The sequence below is a fragment of the Carcharhinus amblyrhynchos genome, chromosome 26, assembly GCF_965287045.1.
Source record: "Carcharhinus amblyrhynchos chromosome 26, sCarAmb.v2.hapA, whole genome shotgun sequence".
NCBI classification, from domain to species: Eukaryota; Metazoa; Chordata; class Chondrichthyes; order Carcharhiniformes; family Carcharhinidae; genus Carcharhinus; species Carcharhinus amblyrhynchos.
This window is the reverse complement of record NC_137349.1, coordinates 27,256,293-27,277,953: the sequence shown is the minus strand read 5'-3', so window position 1 is coordinate 27,277,953 and position 21,661 is coordinate 27,256,293. Positions and strand designations below refer to the sequence as shown.

At 44.4% G+C, this 21,661-nt stretch overlaps 1 protein-coding gene across 2 annotated transcripts in view; it reads left to right on the top strand.

Moving 5' to 3' along the window:
• Positions 1-12,418: 12,418 nt before the first annotated feature.
• LOC145358549 (cortexin-1-like) overlaps positions 12,419-21,661 on the top strand; it is a 34,053-nt gene continuing 24,810 nt past the window's right edge. Inside the window, exons 1-2 of one of the 2 annotated variants that reach the window (XM_080212699.1) lie at positions 12,419-12,504; positions 14,041-14,136. The gene's annotated coding sequence lies outside the window, so the exon portion shown is untranslated. Of the gene's footprint in view, positions 12,505-13,873; positions 14,137-21,661 lie in introns of those variants that run through there. The other variant, XM_080212698.1, reaches the window with a different exon arrangement.

Below are 21,661 nucleotides of genomic sequence, written 5' to 3'. Positions count from 1 at the left end.
GAGATTTCTTTCTGGAAGTGTGCAAACTGTTTGTTGTGGAATTGCACTAGAAATTTTCGTCATAATTTATGCAGAATTTGCTCACCTGAGGGTGAGTGGTACTGGAGGTCTTATTTTGGACACGATGGTCCCAGATAGAGGTGGGGAAGGACAGGTTACCAAATTTCTGTTGCTAACCGGTAACCTCTGTTTGAAACATAAAGATATGTGGGCAGCAGGTGAAGTCATCACTGTGGCAAAGCCATCAAACATAGAATTGCATCTTGTGATGAATTTCATACTCAGACTCATTTCGTAGGATTAAGATTTTAAAAAAATAATAATTTGCAGGTTACGTTACTCAGTATCGTCATGTCACATCCAGTGACATGTAATCCAGCAAGTCAGAGACATGGGGTGGGATTTTTCCATACCGTCCCCCTGCGGTGCTTGTTTTCTGCCATTGGCCATCGGTGGGATAGAATAGAGTTCATAGAATCCCTACAGAGAAGAAAGAGGCCATTCAGCCCATCAAGCATGCACAGACAACAATCCCACCCAGGCCCTATCCCCTCATAACCCCAGGTATTTACCCTCCCTGACACTAAGGGGCAATTCAGCATGGCCAGTCAACCTAACCAGCATGTCTTTGGACTGTGGGAAGAAACTGGAGCACTCGGGGTAAACCCACACAGACATGGGGAGAATGTGCAGACTCCACATGGACAGTTACCCAAGGCCGGAATTGAATCCAGGTTCCTGGCACTGTGAGGCAGCAGTGCTAACCACTGTGCCACTGTGGCGCCTGACTTTCCAGTCACGCTGATGTCTATGACATTTTGTATGACTTCTTCATCCCACCATCAGGGAATCGTTGTGGGGGAGGGGACAAGGAAATGGGACTGAAAGATCCTGCTGGTGGGGAGGACCCGAAAATCCCACTCGTGACTTCATACCCTATCACGGGGATTGGAAAATTTAAATCCAATCTTTTTAAAAAGTTAAGATCAATAATAGAAGCTATGAAATCATATGAGTGTTGTTAAAAACCTATCCAGTTCACTAAAGTGCTTTAGGGAAAGGAATCTGCTGTCCTTACTCAGCATGCTCAGTATGTGACTCCAGACCCATAGCAATGTGGCTGATAAAGGTAAAACATGCAAATGCTGGAATCTGAAACAAAACCAGGAAATGCTGGAAAATCTCAGCAGGTCTGACAGCATCTCTGGGGAGAGAATAGAGCCGACGTTTAGAGTTTGGGTAACCCTTCATAAGAGTTGACTCTTACTCCTCTCTAAAATGGCCAACTAAACTATTCAGTTGTCAAAAGGAAGTTCACCCTCTTCTTAGTGGCAATTAGGAATGGGCAGTGAATATTGGTCACGGCAGGAATGAGTACATCCTGTGAATTAATAGTAAAAAAAATCCTAGTGTAGAACTTCAGCTTCCTATGAAATGAGATTGAGGCATGAAATTTATCACAAGACAGCAAAACTACAATTCTACATTTGATGGTTTTGTCATGAGGTTGAGTCAATGTTGACCTCGCCTGTCACCTACACATCTTCACATGTCAAACAGAAGTTCCTGATTAGTAATAGAAATGTGTCAACCTGACTAAAAAGGAATACTTATTGATAACACAATATTCTAGGGAGAAGGCACTGAAATGTTTTGACTTTGCACTGGTGTTGCTGGAGGAGACAGAGAGGATGAATGATGTCTTCTATGCACAGGGGCCCGGAAAGCCCTATGTGAAGGCAGTGGGACTAGATCACCATGGTGACCCATGCTTGGACCCTAACCCCAAGGGCCAATTTGCAATGCTCAGAAAGTTCAATGATCTGACATGAGTGGTCAATGTCAGTGAATGCATCTTTAAATGCCATATGCCACTAACTGCACTTAACACAATGCTCAATGCATACCCTTAATACTCACCTACTACCAATCTCTAACAATCACAGTTTATATCTAACATTTGATATTGGAGTGGCACGGTGGCACAGTGGTCAGTACTGCTGCCTCACAGCACCAAGGACTCGGGTTCGATTCCTGGCTTGTGTCACTGACTGTGTGGAGCCTGCACCTTTTCCCCGTGTCTGCGTGGGTTTCCTCTGGGTGCTCTGGTTTCCTCCCACACTCCAAAGATGTGCGGGTTGGGTGGATTGGCCATGCTAAATTGCCCCTCAGTGCCAGGGAGACTAGCAGAGTAAATATATTGGGTTACAGGGATAGGGCCTGGGTGGGAGTATGGTCAGTGCAGAGTCGATGGGCCAAACGGCCTCTTTCTGCACTGTAGGGATTCTATGATTCATCGCTTTGCCTCCCCCTCACACACTTAACACTGCTGCAAACCCCACATCCTCATCTCACAGCTTGGTCACCCGGCAATCTACTCAGTCTGACAGACACATCACCCACGTGGATTGCAACACACTCACTGACACATCTCCCTTCCTTTGGCACGACAAGCTAGCATACAACTGATACTGGTGGGGGATGGGCTTGGCTGCATGTCCACATTCTCACTGAGGAAGCAGTGGTCGCCATCACTGCAGCAGCAATAGCATAGGCTGTGGCTAGCTGTGGGGCCAAAAGCATTGAAGCTAACAGTATTCTGAAAACACAACACTTCAGATGTACAAACTACAGATGGTGCAATCTTGCATCGTTTACTTCCCCTACACGCCCCTCCTTAGCTCAACCCAATCTGATGTATTTCTCCTTCCAGCTATCCAAGAACTGCAACCTGGCCAGACAGAGGTGGAAGAGAAAAAGCAGGATGGAGTGATGAAGAAACACTCTCACTTTGATAATGTGAATGATTTAGAGGACAGAGGCAGGAGCTGCATGTGGTGAGAGACTGGGGATGAGTGAACTGCAGCAAGGGAAGGGACAAGGGGAAAACGGTTACCAACTCTTTGGAGGGTGAGGTTCTGCTGCAGAGGACCCCAATGACCTCTTTCATGGGGCAGCCTCCAAAAAAAGACTGATGGGCAATGCACAATGAAATACTTCATGCATTAGGATGGCTGTAAAAAAGCTTTAAGTCAATGTTAAGGATCATGGAGTTGTCAGCCTCCCATTCATTGGTTCTGTCTCCACTTCTTGCTGCCTCGGCAAAGCAGCCAGCATAATTAAGGACCCCATGCACCCCAGACATTCTCTCTTCCACCTTCTTCCATCGGGAAAAAGGTACAGAAGTATGAGATCACGTATCAACCAACTCTTCTTCCCTGCTGCTGTCAGACTTTTGAATGGACCTACCTCGCATTAAGTTGACCTTTCTCCACACCCTAGCTATGACTGTAACGCTACATTCTGCACTCTCTCATTTCTTTCTCTATGAAAGGTATGCTTTCTCTGTATAGTGCACAAGAAACAATACTTTTCACTGTATGCTAATACATGTCACAATAATAAATCAATCAAAAATCAAGAGTTTGTTAATTCCATTCTCACACCTGTGGACACAGCCATGATGCAGCATTTGATGGCTGATGTCTCAGCTCTCTTTGTAATAGGAAACTCCACAATGCTGCAGGGGAAGCTCAAACATTTGCCAAGCAAGCTGAGATCACTGCCTTCATAGTTCCCTCAACATCCAGCTGGCATGTGAACATTGGCAACATCTCTGCAGGTCAAACTCCGAGACTCTGGCACAGTCATGATGCCTTCATTCTCCAGCAGTCTGCTGTGGTATCTGCAATTGAACCCCCGTGAAAACCCAGAACGTGACTATGTCCCAGTTCAAAGACATATGGAATACAGACACCAAGGAAATGGTTGATTAGTTGATCTTTGTATGCAATACTCATAATAAACATTCAATCCCTCCATCACTGACACACAGTGTCTACTGTTTACAAGATACACTGCAGCAACTCAGTAAGGGTTTTTCAACCACACCTTCCAAACCCATGATCTCTATCACCTAGAAGGACAGGAGCAGCAGATGGATGGGCCCATTGCCCTGATTCAGAAATATTTCGCTATTCCTTCATTGTCCCACAGTCAAAATCCTAGAACTCCCTCCCTAACAGCATTGTGAGTGTGTTCTGAGGTGAATAATGCAGGTACCTTGGACAAGTCACACTACCAATGAAGAAGTGCCGATAAAATGTAGAAACTCTGCTGACCAAGATCAGAAAGGACAGTTAGAATTTCTTCAGCACGTAATAAGAAATCATGATTTAGGAAGTCTAATGTGGATGGGAAAGATCAATGGCAAAAGAGATTGAGGTAGACAAAGAATGATCTTTCTGAACAGCCACTCAAACTGGATGAATGAGTCATCAAAAAGATTAACATTGGAGATCCATGATTGCCAATGCCCTCTTGGTGCATGATACCTGAGGAGAGAGTGAGAGACAGCGAGTGAGGCAGAGAGAAAGGTAAAGCAGATGTTGTGCTGGTCAGTGACAGGGCAGGTAAGCTTCTGTTGGGAATTGGGGTCATGCTTAATGACATTGTAACTGGATGAGTTATTTCTGGACAGTCCAGATAGAAAGGGGCTGTCTTGGTTGCATCCTTCCTTCCTCCTCCACTAGTTCAGATGATCTCTTGTACCAGGGAGTGACAAGGTCTGTTCCCTTCTGATGGTAAGGTTGTGCAGCATACAACAGGTGACTATGCTTCTTGGAATGTGCTGTGCCAGGGATTGCAGCTGGCTCCTTCAGAATGGTCTGTGCAATGCAACAATTGTTTAAACCCTCCATCGGCCTGCTCTATCACACTTTTGTGCAGTAGAATGGCTTTCATTGTAGGCTTGCAGCCTACATGTGTGTGTGTTTTGTACAGGAGTCATCAGTCATGTTGTCAAAGGCCACCAAATAGCCACTGTCTGGTTTATCATGGACGTTTAAAAATAGGTAAGATGTGAAGACAGATGCAGACTGAATGCATCATAACTGCTGCCAGGATATTGGGCTTTGAGCCAATGATAAATTGCCAATGGACACACGTCAGCTGGAAGTTGAGAGAGTGGAATCTCTTTTGCTTGTGGTACATCTCAGTGGTGGTCATAAAGCAATGTGCATGTAGTCCATGGCACCCTGTACCATGGTGAAGCTACACCATTGCTTCACTCTTCATTCTGGCAGCGGAGAATGAAATGTAAACTCACTTTGAATACAGAACTTCAGTGAAATAACTGAAATGGGGGGGCTCTTATACAATAGCAGATGGTAAACTGGCCTGATCCAGCTTGGGAGGAACCAGGTTCATGATCACAGACACCTTCACAGCCATTGACAAAGTCATCCTCGCCTTGCTCTGATGTTGCTGCTATAGTTACAGGAGAATAAAGCCACAAGATTCCATGATCTTAAACAAACAAAATTATCTTTACTAGACAAAGTCAGAAAAGTAAAGCAATTTGCAATATCTCTAACATTTAGAATTAATATGAGGTAAATATGAATTAACAGGCAAACTGGTTGAACACAACATATGAAATGGCAGATGCGACCAAGACTGATCCCATGGATTTCTCAGCACCCTACCCAGATCTTAATTGTGAGTCAAAATATTCAATTAAAACTTTGATTCCCTCACAAGAGATTTCAAATTCTCACTCCTGAACAATATCAGGCACACCTAAAAATGAGGTGTCAACCTGATGAAGCTACAACATAGGACACTTGCATGCTAAACAGCGTAAGCAGCAACTAATAGACAGAATTAAGCAACTCCATAACCAATGGATCAGATCTAAGTTTTGCAGTCCTGCCACATCCATCTGTGAATGGTCATGGACAAATAAATAACCCACTGGAGGAGGCTCCACAAGTATCCCATCCTGAATGATGGAGGTAAGGGTGAAGTATTTGCAACAATCTTCAGCCAGAAGTGCCGAGTGGATGGGCCATCTAGGTTTCCTCTGGAGGTCCCCAGCATGAAAGATATCGATCTTCAGCCAAGTGGTATCAAAAATCGTTGACGGCATTGGATGCTGCAAAAGCTATGGGCCCTGACAATATTCCAGCACTAATACATGACCAATTACTGTCCTATCAGTCCACTCATGATCATCAGCAAAGAGATGGAAAGGGTCATCAACAGTGCTATCAAGAAGTACTGACTCAGCAATAACCTGCTCAGTGACACTCACTTTGGGTTCCATCAAGGCCACTCAGCTCCTGACCTAATTACAGCTTTGGTCCAAACATAGACAAAAGTGTTGAATGCCAAATATGAGGTGAGAGTGACTGTCCTTGACATCAAAGCAGCATTTGACTGAATATAGTATCAAGGAGCCCTAGCAAAACTGGAGTCAATGGGGATCAGGGGTAAACTCTCTGTTGGTTGGAATCATATCTAACACATAGGAAGATGGTTGTGGTGGTTGGAAACCAATCATCTGAAGCCAGGATTTCACTACAGGAGTTCCTCAAGATAGTGTCCTAGGCCCAACTATCTTCAGCTACTTCATCAATGCCTTTCTTCCATCATAAGGTCAGAAGTGCGACGTGCTCTGATGGTTGCACAATGTTCAGCATCATTCATGATTCCTCAGACGCTGAAGCAGTTCATGCCCAAATATAGCAAGACCAGGCTTGGGCAGATAAGAGGCATGTAACAAATTGTGCCACAGAAATGCCAGGCGATGACCATCTCCAATAAGAGGCCATCACCCCTTTGATATTTAATGACATTACGATCACTGAATCCCCACTATCAACACCCTGGGGGTTACCATTGAACAAAAACTCAAGTGGATGAGCCATATAAACACTACGGCTACCAGGTCAAAAGCTAGGAATCTTCCTGACCCACTACAGCACATCCACCATCTACAAATTAAAAGTCAGGAGTGTAATTGAATATTCTCCACTTGACTGGATGAGTGCATCTCCAACAACACTCGAGAAGCTTGATAGCCTCCAAGATAAAGCAGCCCCGCTTGATTGGTACCCTTTGCACAAACATTCAATCCCTCCATCACCGATGAACAGTGTGTACCAACTACAGAATGCACTGCAGGAACTCACAAAGACAGCACCTTCCAAACCCATGACCACTACCATCTAGAAGGAAAAAGCCAAGTCACTCACCATCCTGATTTGGAAATATGTTGCTGTTCCTTCACTGTCTGTGAGTCAATATCCTGGCATTCCCTCCCTAACAACACTATGGGTGTACCTGCACCACAAGGAATGCAGCAGTTAAAGAAGGCAGCTCATTACCACGTTCTGAAGGGAAACTAGGAATGGATGATAAATGCTGGCCTAGCCAGCAATGCCCATATCCTGCAAATGAATTTTTAAAAATCCAGCCCCTGAATTCCCTCAAAAGCCACTCTGACCTGGACCACCTCGATGACAGCTCACCTTCTGATGGTTCAATCTCTCCTCCGAAGACTGCATTCCATCGGATTCTCAAAGCTGCACTTCCAACTCTTTTACTGACTGCTAGTTTCACTAAATTAGCACAGCACTGGGTTTCTCCAAACTGCAGTCCTCCGGCTGCAAGGAGATAGCAATGTCTCCCAATGTCCCGCTGAACCCTAAACGTATCCAGCACAGAACCAATGAATATTCACTGCCTTCTCAGCTCCTGAGGACTTCGCTGAGGCCAAACCTTTGAACTTGTAACAGCTCCCAGGACTTCTCTGTGAGTTACAAACTGCAAGAAGTCCAAACCGCAACTGATTGGAAATGGGTGAGAGGCTGATTATTTAAATTCATGGAAATGTTGATTTCTTTCTGTTAAGTGAGCCTGCTGCTAAACTGTCCAGGCTCACTTGCCTTTATGGCCTCACCGGGAGAGGTTCACTCCAGTGAGGAAAGCACCTGCTCCCTATGAATTGGCAACAATCGTGTTGGTCTCGATGTTGGAACCAGAAGCCATTAAGGTCCCCCCATGGAGACTGAGTGCAAGGCGGGGGTGCCCCTTGGGAATGTCCCTAATACGTCCCTGACACCTGGGCACTTAGGCAATACCCACAGGGCAGTGCAAGGAGCGGGGCCAATGGGGTGGGCCAGGGGTCGGGGCAACAGGGTGTTGGGGACTATGGGAGCGGGCTAATGGGAGTGGGCCAATGGGGGGAAGGGTGCCCACTGTCATTCTGCCTGCAATCGGTAGGGGAGGGAGGGGGCTGTGATCGGTCTGGGTGACAAGGGGTACAGTGTGGGTTGCATCTCAGATCCCTGCGATTGTGGGAGTGGCGTTAGCTGTTTGAGGCTGCCTGCAGTAGCAGGGGCCTGACAGCTCTCGCTATGTCTGTCAAAGCCCTGCTACAGTTAATGCGCATGTGCAGCATCAGAGGTCTGCACATGTGCAATACTTCCCTCTACAGGCTGTCTGGTGAGTTAAGACTTGCCCACAGTCTCTCTGGCTAGAAACTGACTAGCCTAAAATTTCTGAGACAGAGTGCATAAGATTGGGCTTGAAAGCTCACCCGAAAAGGTGATCTGGAACTCTCCCATTTTCAGGCTAGCTGGACACTTAGAAGTAATCTTGTAAAATCCCATCCCACAACCTTATAAGCAGTGTGAATATCATAGCCTGGGGATACCCCAAAGATCCACTGGGGAACCACATCCTTCCTCCCTCCTGACCAGAGATTCCCAGATGAGGAACGCACTGCAATTGCTCGGGAAGTTTAAACTACCTTTGGGAAATTACCTTGCGCTGGGAACTATCCAGTAATGCAATTTAAATCCACTTAAATTAAAACCACTTCTAGCTGCTGGTAACTATTGTACTGACCTCTCTGATTCACCCAAGGGGACTCGTTGTGCCATTCCACTAAGTTGCGACCCATGTCTCCAGTTCTCCTGCTAAGTAAGCCCAGTTGCTGTTTTATGGTTCCATCTCTTCCAATCTGACATTATTAAACACCCGGGTAACCTTCTGAACTGTTGTTTTCTTTTAGGTGTTCTGGCAATCTCTAAAGCCCAGCATTTTAATCTCCTTACTTTCATAACAACAAAATCTTCTCGGAACTAAACATAATCTAAAATATTTACATGAACCATGAACTAGATTGTTTTTGCAAAAATATACTTTATTCAGATAAAATCTGAAAGACATACTACAAAACGGGGGTGACACGATGGCACAGTGGTCAGCACTGCTGTCTCATAGCTCCAGGGACCAGGATTTAATTCTGGCCTTAGGTGACACACCGGCCTGTGTGGTGTTTGTACGTTCTCCTTGTGTCTGCGTGGGTATCTTCTGGGTGCTCCAGCTTTCTCCCATAGTCTGAAAGATGTGCTGGTTAGGTGCACTGGCCATACTAAATTCTCCCTCTGTGTACCCGAACAGGCGCCAGAGTGTGGTGACTAGGGGATTTTCACAGTAACTTCATTGCAGTGTTAATTGTGACACTACTAAATAAACTTAAAACTTAAAAAAAATTTCAAATTCTTAAATCAGTAAAATGCAATGATATTCACATTTTATCCCGAGATTGAGATGCACTCTGAGGTGCTGCAGTTTAGTAATAAGAACATTAAAGATGTGCTGGTTAGGTGCATTGACCCAAACAGGCGTCGGAGTGTGGCGACTTGGGGAATTTCACAGTAACTTCATTGCAGTGTTAATGTAAGCCTTACTTGTGACTAATAAATAAACTCTATTACAAACATTTCAATAATTTCAATACAGAGAGAACAAATTTTTTCAAATTATATACGTCGGTCATGTTGCACTCTTGAGGTGATTCAATAAAGTTACATGCAGTTATCATTAAGCGCACAGTCCAAGGGATTTTCATGGTTACCAAACACTTGGGGTACATTGGCTGAAAGACAGTGGCCTTTCCCCCCCCCACCCCCCCTCCACACCCCCCACACACACACCCCCCCTCCCCCCACACACCCCCACCCCCCCCACCACCATTGTGCCTTTGTGGCAGCTGCCCAAGCTTCAGTGCATCCCTCAGCACATTGTCCTGGATCTTGGAATGTACCAGCCTGCAAAACTCAGTCAAGGATAATTCTTTGCACTGCAAGTTCAACAAGGGTGGACCAAAGAGCGTCCTTCACCGCGTTGATGATCCTACAGCAACACCTGATGTTTGTCTCAGAGTGTGTCCTGGGAACAGCCCATAGAGCACAGAGTCCTGCGTCATGGAACTGCTCAAGATGAACCTTGACAAATACCACTGCAACTTTCTCAGACCGTCTTTGCAAAGGCACATTCCACAAAGACATGTACAACTGTCTCTTCCCCACCACAGTCACCTTGAGGGCAGTGTGCGGTGGCACAAATACCTCGGGTATGCATGAAGGATCTGACTGGAAGTGCCCTCTTCAACACCAGCTAATCTAGCCCTTGGTGCTTGATTGAAAGTTCTGGTGATGAGGCACTCTGCCAAAGGACTCTGACATTCTACTCAGGGAACCATCCAACAGGATCCACCATCTCCTTTTCACTCAGACCCTCGATGACATTATGTGCAGACTACTGCTTGATCACCTCGTGGTCAAAGGTGTTCTTCTGAACATGAGGAACAGGTGATACAACACTAGAACCATAGAAATGATGCAGCACAAAAGGGGGTCATTCAGCCCACCTTGTCCATGCTGACCCAAAAAGACCTGGGTGCCCTTTCTAATCCCAAAGCCCTGCAACTTACAGCACTTGAGGTGCAGATCCAGGTATTTTATCAAAGAGTTTCAGTTCTTCATTTCTACCACCAACTCAGGTAGTGAATTCCAGACGCCCACCTCCCTCTGCGTAAAAACATTTTTCCTCATGCCTTCTCCAGTCCCCTTTAACTACTTGGAACATTCCGTGGCAATGTGGTCAGATCCAGTCTTCCCAACAGTGGGGACAGGTAGAACTTCAGTACATAGTGACACTTGGTGTTTGCGTGCTGAGTACCTGAATTATACAGATGCCACAAAGTGACATTTTGGAGGTAAAATGCAGAGCAGTAAGGAGTCAAATTTTAAGGCTTCTAATTAAAAAAGTGATTCCCTGATAATATTTGTGCAATACAAAAGCAAAATGCTGCAGATACTGGAAATCTGAAATAAAAACAGAAAATTCTGGAAATACTCAGCAAGGTGGGGCAACCTCTGTGGAGAGAGAGAGAGAGAGACAGGGCATTAACTTTTCAGGTCGCTGAAGTTTCAGAAGATTTCACAGAATTCACTTAACTTTGTTTCTGTCTCCACTGATGCTGCCCAATTTCAGCACTTCCAGCACTTTCTGCTTTATCTGTGCAGTGTGGCTTGTGTTTACTGTAACTGTGCCGTGCGGAGAGGTTTCCTGTTTTTTGTTTGGAACTTTGGGATATCCGGAGACTTGTAATGTGAACAGCCAATGCTTCCACTCTGATTGTCAGGAAGACTCTGGCTTGCAGCACAGAGATGGAGACTGGCATTGGAACACAGACTGAAATAGATGGTGCTTCAGAAATCAGTACACAGATTGGAACACACACACACAGACTGAACAGAGAGACTGGAACACACACATGCACAGACTGAAATAGAGAGACTGGTACACACACACAGACTGAAATAGAGAGACTGGAACACACACACCCACAGATTGAAATAGAGAGACTGGTATGCACACACAGACTGAAATAGAGAGACTGGAACACACACACATACACAAAGACTGAAAGACAGAGAAATTCGCACACACAGATACAGAGACTGGAACACACATATACACAGTCTGAAATACAGAGACTGGGACAGACCCACACATATACACACATAGTCTGAGATACAGAGATTGGAGCACAGACACAGTCTGTGATAGAGACTGGAACACAAACACACACACACACACACACACACAGTCTGAGACACAGAGACTGGAACACACACACACATTGAAATACAGAGACAGAAACATACACACACAGACTGAAATACAGAGACTGGAACACACACACACACATACAGAAACATACACACACAGACTGAAATACAGAGACTGGAACACACACACAGATACAGAGATACAGAGACTGGAACACAGACACACATACACACTGAGATTCAGAGACTGGAACACATGCGCACACACACACACACACACACACACAATGTGAGATACAGAGACTGGAACTCACATACACACACAAACACACACACATGCGCATACACACACAGACTGAAATACAGAGACTGGAACACACACACACACACACACACACAATCTGAGATACAGAGACTGGAACACACACACACACAATCTGAGATACAGAGACGGGAACACACACACACACAATCTGAGATACAGAAACTCGAACTCACAGAGACTCAGACTGAAAAAAGGAAACTGGAACTCACACACACACACAGACTGAGGTACAGAGACTGGGGCACATACACAGACACAGCCTGAGATACAGAGACTGGAACACACACACTGAGACACAGAGCCTGAGACCGGAACACACGCGCACATACACAGAGATATAGACACTGGGACCGGAACACACACACACACATAGACTGAGATACAGAGACTGGAACACACACTGCGATACAGAGACTGGCGCAGAGACCGGAGCCTGATGTACTGGGAACCTGTGGAGTTTGCTTTTGGGTGGGTGCCGTCGCTTGTGTTGCTTTGCTGCTGCTGCTGCTGCCTTTGCAGATAACTGGCTGTAAAATCACTGATTCAGGAAGCACCGAAATCAACAGTTCCTGCTACTGAATAAGCAGGAATAAGCCAAACGGAGACAAACTGGTAAAACCTTCAGGTTTTTGTGATTAAAGCTGCCTGCAAATGGCCCGGGCGGACACCCCGGGTTCGGGTATTGTTTCCTTCTGCGTTGTAATTGATTCGGAGGCTGGAGGCTGGAGCCTGCCCGCTTGTTTGTAGATGACAATGAACTTGGTGTGAGGCGGTGTCCTTTTCCCACAGTGTTGCCATCTGGCGATCCCTGAATTAGTTTGTCGTCAAACTTGTTAGTGAACTGCAAAGGTGATGCAGGTAACTCCCTTTTGTGCAGATTTTCAACGACAAAGACTAATAGTCTATCTGTATAAGGGTAAATAGTCTCTCTATATAAAGGTAAATGGTCTACCTATACAAAGGTAAATAGTCTTTCTATATGGAGAAAGGTAAATAGTCTCTCCACACAGAGAAGGGCCATATAGAGGGAATCTACATATAAAGAGGTAAATATCCATATAAAAGTAAACAGTGTCTCCATATAAAGGTAAATGGTCCATATGAATGTCAATAGACTCTCTCTAAAGGTAAATTGTGTCTCTATATAGAGAAAAATCTATCTATACAAAGAAATGTAAATAGTCTATATTAGAGAAAAATAAATATTCTAAATAGAGAAGGGTAAATAGTCTGCCTATAGAAAAGTAAATAGTCTATTTGTATAGGAAAAGGTAAATAGTCTCTCTATATAAAAGCAAATAGTCTATATAAAAAAGTAATCTATCTATATAGGGAAAAGTAAATAGTTTTCCATATAGAGAAAGGTAAATAATCTATTTGTATAGGAAACGGTAAATAGCCTATCTATATAGAATAAGGTAAATAGTCTATCTATATGGAGAAAGGTAAATAGCCTATCTACATAGAATAAGATAAATAGTCTATATGGAGAAAGGGAAATAGTCTATCTATATAGAATAAGGTAAATAGTCTCTCTATATGGAGAAAGGTAAATGGATTATTTACCTGTATAAAGGTAAATAATCTATCTATATAGAAGGTAAATAATCTCTCTATATTAAGGTAAATAGTGTCCCTATGGTGCCCTTGTTTTATTCTCCCTTTCTGTTGGTAGTTCTGAGTTACCATGTCCTTTGCACTGTGGGCTGGTTTCAGACTGGAACTGAGGAGAAACTCAGTGCATTTGCCAATAGAAAACCGTTTTCAGACCTGGGAACTTTCAGAGCTATGGGTGGGGATGGCAGCAGAGGGAGTAAGGATTGCAGTGAAGGATTTACAGTGATAGAGTAATGGATGCTGGCGAGTGGTGAGCAACAGACAGTCTCACTGGGGATTGAGAGCGGCCAGTGAGAACCCGAGGGGGTTATAATCGTGCTTAGATCCTCGAGATTGCACACTCCTCATCACTCTCCTTTCTTTCAACACTGCGTTTGGTTTTATTAGATCACCTCAGCTGAATCTTGTATCACCGTGTGGACTGGCGAAGACTGACTCTCCGCGCATCCCTCGCTGAAAATTTAACAACTGCCATATAACCAGGTGAGTTTATCGGGTAGGTTTCTGCCTCTGTTCGTGCCTTGTTCTTTGCCATCTGTATTTCGGTGCAGGAGGCGGTTAGTTCACACATTCTCTGTTTTTGAATGGCTTTGTCTTTTTAATTTTGCTGCGAAATGTTCTTCCACGTGTTTCCATGAAATGTTCGGGGTGGGGTTTGGGATTTTACAAGACTAGGTTTCCGGAAGAAAAGTAAAAAAAAACTTTTGTGAATTAGAAGCTGCTTTGTCACTGTGGCACTTAGTAAAACTCAGCATTATTCAAAGTCTCAGGTAAGTAGATCTGCAGCGACTGGCTGTTGTGAGAGCTCATTCTAAATTGAAAGGAATAAAACCCTAATTTCCTCGTAACCCATTTCTGTTGCTGCTCCAACGCACGTTTTGTTTTGAAAGTGAATGAAGCTCTTTGTAAATGAGATTCTAATAAATCTGAAAGATGAGCTAAAACCAGCAGATTGGCTGTCACAGGGCTGAAAGTAATTCACTGAAACTCCGGCGGTCTAGTTTCTCTTTCACCTTTTGGTCCTGCAATTGGAAGTAGATTGGATGCTTTGATGTCTGGTTTTGTCCTATCGCACATTTGTGCATGGTCAGGTATGTCTGATGTGTTTTATTTTGGACATGTGAATAGGCTTCTGTTCCGGGGCTGTGTTGTGCAACTCTTAAATCAACTCAATAACGGCTATGCTTTAACGCAGAGAGTTTTGGTCTTTTATACTATGTATTGACTATTGGGGTTGAATTTTCAGGAACTAGTGCGGTCTCTTCCATCTGTAAAGATACTTTTAGTTTGATGTGAAGTGTGCTAAGTGTGTAGAGGAGACGGAATTTGTCTGGATCTTTGTCGTTTTAAATACGAACCTGCAGAATACCATTTTTGTGAGGCCCCAATCATATCGATTGAAGGGCTTGCATCTCCAAACCTTAACCATGGTGGACAGGCCATGCTAAATTGCCCCTTAGTGTCCAAAGATAAGTAGGTTAGGGGGATTAGTCATGGTAAATGTACATGGTTACAGGAATGGGGTGGAGGGGAGACACTGGGTGGGGTGCTCTTTCGGAGAGTCAGTGCAGACTAGGTAGGCTGAATGGCCTCTTTCTGCACTGTAGTGATTTTGTGGTTCTATGGCAGTGGTGGGAGCAAGACACTTGTTATCTGAGGAAGGGTGTCCTTGCTATAGAGGGATTGAGCAAAGGTTTACCAGGCTGATTCCTGGGGTGGCAGGATGAGAAGAGATTGTCTATGAGGATTATATTCTATGGAATTGAGAAGGGCGAGAGGGGATCTCATAGAAACTTATAAAATTCTAACAGTTACACAGGATAGGTTCAGAAAGAATGTTCTCGATGGTAGGGGCGTCCAGAACTAGTGGGTCATAGTTTGAGAATAAGTGGTAAACCTTTAGAATGGAGGTGAGGAGAAATTTCTTTATCCAGACAGTAGTGAGTGTGTGGAATTCACTACCACAAAAGAAAGTTGAGGTCAAACATTGCCTGATTTCAAGAAGAAATTAGATATAGCTCTTGGGGCTAAACAAATCAAAGGATATGTGGGGGAGGGGGGATCAGGATATTGAATTTGATGATCAGCTAGGATCTAAATGAATGGTGGAGCAGGCTCAAAGGGCTAAATGGCCTACTCCTGCTTCTAGTTTCTATGTTTCTACATTCAGCCTTTGTGCCCTTCGGTTAAGGAGGGAGAAAATTAAGCAGGTTCCTACTCTGGAATGCTACCCAATACCCCTCCTCACCCACCAACCACCCCCCCCCCACACACACTCACACTCACACGCACACACACACACACACACACACACACGTTCTGAAAAGTGTGTTGGTGTGGAGGTTGAGTGAGGACTAGCTGAAGTCTTGTTCACATTTTCTGTTTAGTCCAAAGCAAGATTAATGGTGACCTGGATGCAGCGCTGCAGGATACTGGTACAGGGCTGGGGGACCAAATAGCCTTCTTCGCTGCTGCACAGTACTATGATTCTACTGGTAGATCTGTACACTTAGAGAGCCAACATCTTTGCGGTTCGAGTGAGGGGCGGCGAGAAGAAACACAAACCATGGGGCTAAGATTATAACTTGCATCGCTTGAGGTTGGCTTGTCTTTTCTCTTAGTTGTGCTGCGCCACAGTGAGTTTCATTGGAGGCATAGGGTTAACAGTCAACAGGAGGCCATGAAGTCTTTGTCCGGTTTTGCCTGATAATTGACTCATGTCCAATAGAACTGTAAATAGAATATTGTCAGGGAAATTAGAAAAAAAAGACTCTAATAATTAACTAAAAGTACAGGCACTGGATAACATTTTGCTAGAGTTAATAAAATGTTTGAATCTCAAAGATACTCAGGTCGGCGGCCCTCCTACTTTGATGAATTGATTGCTTATTGGGTGGGCGATCTGTTCCCATCCCTTTAATGTTCAGTCAGCAGCTGCAGGATTTAGTCAGCACATAGAAAATATTTTAATATCATTTTAAAGCTGGTCGCCCTGCTGAGATCAGCGTTGCACAAATTGCAGCTAAGACTGCTGACCGGGGCTACCCTGCCACTCGTTAGTCTGTGTGATTTAAACATCTTGGAGGGATAAAAGATCTTTTCCTCTTGTGCCTCTGCCAGTAGATAGTGAGGCGTGAATGAAAAGTTTTGACCAGTAAAATCATTTTCAGAGGCTGCACTTAAAGGGCAGCTCCTGTACTGACAGAGTGAGCACTGATTCGATTCTGAGAGTTAGTGCGTGGGATTGTCTATTATAACCACAGTCAGAAAAAAACTGGAGTTGAAAGGATTTACCTTTCATAATAAATGTGTTATAATAAGATAAACCGTGTAATGTGAAATTGGTCTATTCATGGCAGCATGGGGGTGTGAACAAGATGGGATTTCAGATTCTCAAACTGCATTGGGTCTGGCTGCGGGCTTTCAGAATCCTGAGATTGGACTTCATTCCCCTCTCTCTGTTATTCGTGCCAAGAGCACTTTGGTTATTTTTCTTCTCATCTGCTATAAAAGGTTCATCAACCTCCTTGATCCTTCCTGCGGTGTTGTGTCTAGAAGGCCTGGGAATGGGTTGTATATTTGAGCAGCCTGTGCTGTTACTTCCATTTCAAAGGCAAGTAGCCAATGCATTTAACACCTTGTCCAGTTGGCCAGATCATAGTGTGACATTCACTGAGGGTGAGACAACTGGCTGATTCGCAGTCAATTAGTGAATTAGGTGTGTGTGGGCTTGAAGCAAAATCTAAAGTTTTTGTTCTGTTTTGGAAGCTGATCAGCATTTTCTGTTTTTCGTAAGTTTTTGCCTGGGTTGTACTTTGTCCTCAGTTAAGTTGGTGAGAGAGGTGGCACTCTGCCAATGCTGTGCTTCAGTTAGCCAAAATAAGGAGCATTATACAACCTAGAAGACCAGCCTGACCTTCATGGAAAAGCAGATCTTGGCTTCATAGTTCAGGTCACATATTGAAGCCAGCTGCTGACATTTCAGAGTGACCTCGAACTGATGAAAGATCTCCAGAATCGGGAGAATAAAGGGATAAAGGGATGTTGGAATCCAAGAAGCGAAGAGAGAGGATAGTTGCTGAGTCTGGGTGATGTATTGAGTGATCCACAGGGATCTTTATTGGCACTAATCTCAATTACTGGATACAATATATGATCCAGACTTAGAAACAATATTGAAACCAACTGCAAACACCCAATTTGGGGGCAAAGGGTTGCAATGAAGATTGGAAAGGCATAGATTGGCTAGCAGGTGGCAGATGCAGTTCAGTGTACTGGAAATAGCTGATTAATGTGGCCTGATTTCAGATTGCTCTTATATTATTTGCATATGTAAATATTACTGTACTTAGGGATGGGGGTAGTGATGTTAACATTTATTGACAATGCCAGATTGTAGAGTTTGGCAAATTTTGGAAGATTGGTGAAGTGAAAAGAAAGCTTAGATTTTAAACAGGGTAACACTGGGTCTTTTATGTTGATGCACAACACATTAAAATTGGCAGCACAAGTGGATCAGGCTATATATAAACAGCAAGTTAATTCCTTGGTTTTAAGTGGAGGCGCTTTATGGGATTGTGTAAATTCACTGCTTAGAATAATCTCTAATTACCAGAGGAGAAATAAATATACAGATAATAATGCACCTTGCAGATTTATTAAGGCATTTGAGCAACTAACTAGTGAGTCTTAGATGATGGCTGGCATTAATATTTGAAGACATGGGAGTGATTGTGGTAAAATATGGCTGTTCATTTGTCCTCTTGGAATCATTACTTTTTTAAGCCTTAATTTTTTTTGCACAACTCATGCCTTTAATTAGAATTCAGAACAAAATCTATTTCAAGGTCAGTAGTCTGGAATGTTCCTTACCTCCAGTTATCCCCTTGGCACCAGGACAGAACCTCAAAACCAAAGTCAAAGTCTTTAAGATAATTTGATTTGAAATTTCCCTTGTTACATCTTTGTTTCATGGTCTGCTTTTAAAACAACTTCATAAATTAAATGGAATTAAAGTCAGCAGTGGCCTCCCTCACATATACGGGACAGAAGCCCTTTGGCGTCAAGAAACATCGTGGCCTGATTGCGACCTCATCTAATGCACATATGGTTTCTAATGAGAGCCACTGGATAGCGATCAGGAGCTGGATACTTGTTGAATGTTCCCTTTTCTTGTCCAGGATGTTGAGGCCGATTGCATTATCTCCATTAGACTTTACTAAATTCTGTTAACTCTGCCAGAGCCCGGTCTTCAGCCTGCTCCAGCTGAGCATCTCTTGTTCACAGGCTCTTGTTATCTGCCTTCTGAAGCTCCTATACCAAGATTGCCTCTCTCCTATTGCTCCAGTAGCCCCTGCCCTGAGCCAGTTTGTGAAATTGAACAGGGTCCAGAAATGGACACATCACAATGCGTAATCAGCCTGCATTTAATGCAATGAAGCATAGAGACTCTGTATTGTCTGCTAAGTCTGTATGAACAATGCCTACAGCTAGCACAAAGTATATGACTGAGTGGTTGCATACTTCAGAAGGGGCTCATATTTGTACATCTTAAAACTAGCTTGCATCTCTTGAAGAAGAGATACATGCCGATTGGAGAAGATGCTGGAACAGGTTGGAGAATACTGTGAGGAGGAAGTACTCTGAATTATGGTGCAACAGCACAGAGAGCATTCTGTATGGCTATCTGCCTCTCCCCTGGATGTCTTGTTGGAGAAGCTGTACAGATGGAGAAAGTCCTTTATCCACAGGACACCAGGAGATCCATTAGATAAACCATGTGAGGGCAATAAGAGCATTTAGGCTTGGAATTCAGTGCTAGGAATCAAGCCCCAAGGATCTGGATGTAGTGCTGAAGGAAGTTTAATGACCTCACATAGGTGGTTAAGGTCAGTGAATATATCTTCATATCCTACCAATGACACCACAAAATGTTAATTGCAACACACCCCCATCACTCAGCCATCAACAATCTCCAGCTGCCCAGATTCACAGCGGACATTTGTAACTTCACCTCTGCCTCATACACTTCTCAATGCAGCAAGCCTTGCACCCATGTCACACACTCACTGACATGTTTCCCACTCTCTTGCAGGACAAGGCGACACACAACCAGAGACAGCAGGACCTAACAGGTGGGAGGCAGACATGTCCTCACCCTAGTAGAGGAGATGCCTGTTATCATCATGGAGCACCATCATGTGAGGTGGTGACCAGTAGCGAGACACTCATACCCAATTCTCTTTACACCCAACTTCCTCCTTTTCCCATAATGTCTTTTGATTTACAAGCTGCGGGCAGTCTAAGCATTCAACACCCTTTCCCTCACCACAACCCGATCATTGTAATGTTTCCCTTTCAGACAACCAGAAACTGCAATAAAGAGCAAAAAGACAGTGATGAAGAAGAAACACTCACTCTCACACTCAAAACCACCAGTTTAGATACTAACTACTTTAGAGAATAGCTTAGAGGCAGACCTTCACATGGAGAGACACCTGGCATGAGTGGCCTGCAGCTTTGATAGAGCACAAGGGCAGCACAGGTGCCAGGAAGACAAGGCTGCGCACAGATTCACCTACAGAGGACTCAGGTGAGGACTTCAATGGGCAGCTTATAGAAGAAGGCTGATGGCTATGCACGATGAAATGCTCTATGTATTTCAGAAGCCTACCGTCACTATCAAGGAGCAAAGGGGAGTCCAGCAACTAACTTTGCACAGAGATTGGAGTCCACTTTACCCACTGTACAAGTGGTGGCCAACTCCAACAGCACTCCGGTAGATCCAATCATGATGCACTGTTTGATGGGCAAGTAAGCTGCCATAATAGCTGTGGATCCCAGAATTCAAGCACCTTACAGGGTTCAGCATTTTGTCCTCAACAGGCTACTAAGATGTTGAGGCACTGTCTTTGAGGTTGAATGGCAGGGGGTGGGGGGGAGGGGGCAAGCCATGTTGCAGCTACTAGCGAGACACTACATTGAAGCATTAGACAAAGACAGTCTGCAAGGGAGCACACAAGGATGATTAGTCAACATTTTAATGCAATCTGGAATGATTAAATTTATAAATTTTGTTTGGAATATTTGTTTTGTGGTTGCCTTTAGTTTTGTATTTTGGCTAAGCGGATGGTCAGTGCCAGAGTAAAGGTAAGCTGCTGGATGTTGGTGAATGAGAAATTGGAGTGTGTTTGTATTGCAAAGAATCGATTATGAACAGTCTGGTAGGAAAGAAACAGCGTTGACTCTTCATCTTGCTCCCCTTTTTCTTCCTCTCCCTCAGTGTTGGGGCTAACACTGTGCCCCAGTGTTGGTGAGATTCTGCAGCATGCAACGGATCAGAACAAACTTTGAGACATGCTCTGTGGAGTATTGCTGGGCTCCTCCAAAATGGTCCACGTTGTGGAAGCATTGTGCCGACACCCCAGTGGTCTGCTATGTGATATTTTGTATTATATGCTACCAGCAAGTGTGTGGGTTGTGCAGCGGAATCCTGAACCACGTTATTAAGAGACTGCCCTTGTTGCTCAGAAGCCATCAAAGGTAAGTTGTACTGGCAGTGAGTTTTAATGGCAGGGAATGCCACTTGTGTGGCATGTCACTGCTGGGAAGTATCGCTGACATGGATTGTCATTGGTGATAAGGGCCACTCCTGAGCTGGGTTATGGATGGGTCTGTCACTAGCAGGGACTGGTGAAGAATATCAATGGTGGGGACTGGTTCTGGAGGGGCGTCACTGGTAGGGAGCTTCACTGGCAAGAAGTGTCACTAGCAGGATTGTCACTGGTTCTAGCAGGGGTGCCTTACTGGGAGGGGTGTCACTGGTGGATAGTGTCACTGACAGTGAAGGTTACAGGTGGAGATGATCACAGGCAGCTGTTGTTGATGGGTGTGCCAATGACAGGCAGTGTCACTGTGACAAATATCACTTGCCGGTAGTGTCAGTAATGATGAAGGTCGCTGATGGAAAGTATCACTTGCCATGAGTATCAACTTTAAGTAGAGCACT